The sequence below is a fragment of the Penaeus vannamei genome, chromosome 17 (assembly GCF_042767895.1).
Source record: "Penaeus vannamei isolate JL-2024 chromosome 17, ASM4276789v1, whole genome shotgun sequence".
In the NCBI taxonomy this organism is placed as follows: Eukaryota; Metazoa; Arthropoda; class Malacostraca; order Decapoda; family Penaeidae; genus Penaeus; species Penaeus vannamei.
The window spans coordinates 32,817,488-32,819,987 of NC_091565.1; the positions used below are offsets into that span (position 1 = coordinate 32,817,488).

Genomic DNA, 2,500 nt, shown 5'->3' on the forward strand with positions numbered 1-2,500 from the left:
TTTTAGGATTCCAAGTTTTAGGATTCCAAGTTTTAGAATTCCAAGCTGTAGGACTCCAAATTGTAGGATTCCAAGTTTCAGGATTCCAAGCAGTAGGATTCCAAGTTTTAGGATTCCAAGCTGTAGGATTCCAAGTTTTAGGATTCCAAGTTTCAGGATTCCAAGCTGCAGAGAAAGATGCCAAAGACGCACAGAGGAGGCGCCCTTTGTCTATCACGCAAGGATCAATAACGCATCTTTGAAGTCATGCTTTCCCGGGCTCGGATAATTTTATTTTTGTCTTATTTTCTTTATCTGTTTTTTATTATTCCTTTTTATTCGTTTTCCTTTTTGGGGTTGATTGTTCTCTGTTCATTTGTCTGTCCGTTGTTTCTCTCTCGTTGGTTTGTCTCAATAATTCTTTTCTCTCTCTCTCTCTCTCTCTCTGTCTACTGCATGAGAGAACGTATAGACTTTCGTGTATTTATGTGTATGTACACGCGAGATAAACACAAAACCGTCCAATACAAATAAAAAAAAAATATATATATATACATACACACACACACACACACACACACACACACACACACACACACACACACATACATATATATATATATATATATATATATATATATATATATATATATATATATATATATATATATATATATATACACCGAAGACAAAACTCCGGGCGTAAGAAACGGAAAAATAACAAAAATAACGGCAGATAGGTCAGTCCTCATCCATAAGACTCGGAAGAAGAGGAAGATAAAGTGGAAAGGAATTTTGAAAAGTTTTAAAAGGCGAAATAAGAAAGATGTATCATGACTGGTTTATTTTGGAAGTCTTTGGCAGGGAGAGGAAGATGGTAGTCTATTTTGTATACATGCGAACGCACACACGTTATTCGCATACGCACACGCGTGTAGACAAACACATGTATGTACAGATACACGAAGAGAGAAAGAGAGAGGGGGGGAGGGAGAGGGAGAGGGAGAGGGAGAGGGAGAGGGAGAGGGAGAGGGGGAGGGGAGGGGGAGGGAGGGGAGAGGGAGGAGGGGGGAGAGGGAGGGGAGGGGAGGGGGGGAGGGAGAGGGAGAGGGAGAGGAGAGAGGGAGGGAGGGAGGGAGGGAGGGAGGGAGGGAGGGGAGGGAGGGAGAGAGGAGGGAGGGAGGGAGAGAGAGAGAGAGAGAGAGAGAGAGAGAGAGAGAGAGAGAGAGAGAGAGAGAGAGAGAGAGAGAGAGAGAGAGAGAGCGATGAAGTACCTAAGGACACACACACACATACACACACACACACACACACATCCCTATACCCATACACAAACACACACACACACACCTCCTCCCCCCCCCCTGTCCCCCTAAAACACACCCCAACCCCAAACCCCAAACAAACACTCGCACAAACGTTAGGACAACAAAACGTTTTCTTCCCCTTTAACCACCACCCAAGAAGGACACGTGAAGTCTTGCTCCTCCACGGTGCTCCTCCCTTCGCTCTAAACGTATTTTCCAGCCGGTCATCCGTGAGAGATAGAGGGAGAGAGAGAGAGCGGGACGAACGTAAATAAGGGGAGGGAAAGGGGAGAAAGAGGGAAAGGAGGGAGGGAGGGAGGGAGGGAGGAAGGGGGGAAGGGGGGGGACTGGGGAACGGGAGAAGGAGAGAGAGAGAGAGAGAGAGAGAGAGAGAGAGAGAGAGAGAGAGAGAGAGAGAGAGAGAGAGAGAGAGAGAGAGAGAGAGAGAGAGAGAGAGAGAGAGAGAGAGAGAAAGAGAAAGATAGATAAATTAACAGAGACAGCCAGAGAGATAAAGAGAAAGAGAGAGACCACAAGACAACCAGCCAGAAAGACAAACAGCAAGAGAGAGAGAGACAGACAGACACAGAGAGAGGCTGAACTAAACCAGATCCAACGAAACCAAAGATAAGAAGCATCTATTCACAATATTCCCCCTTTCCCTTTCCCTCCATCCCTCGCCATCTCTCTCGCTTCTTCCCTCCCTCTCTCTTTCCCCCCCTCCCTCTCCCTCTCATTCCCCCTATCCTCTTCTGTTCTGAATGTTTTCTCTAATTTGAATATATATATATATATATATATATATATATATATATATATATATATATATATATTTTTTTTTTTTTTTTTTTTTTTTTTTTAAGCGTTCACAAGTTTTAAAAAAATGCAGCAAAAGAAAAAAGATAAAGAAAAAATGAATTAAAATTTGAAAAAAGAAAGAATCACCAAAAAAATTAAGATACGAATAATAATAATAATAACAACAATAATAACAATCACAATAATAATAATAATAATAACAATAAAAATGACAATAATAGTAATAAAAATAATAATAGTGATAATGACAATAATAGTAATAATAATAGTGATAATGATAATAATAATAATAATTGCAGTAATAATGATGATGATGATAATAATAATAATAAAACACATAAATCCATCAATTAATCAATTAATAGATAAAATAGACTTTCTGAGAGCTCCCTTCG

General features: G+C 40.6%; 1 protein-coding gene across 1 annotated transcript in view; it reads right to left on the minus strand.

Annotated features, from left to right (window-relative positions):
- The window catches only part of LOC113802656 (polycystin-1-like protein 3), a 56,818-nt gene that overhangs the window by 9,491 nt on the left and 44,827 nt on the right, over window positions 1-2,500 (minus strand). The gene's annotated exons all lie outside the window — the stretch shown is intronic.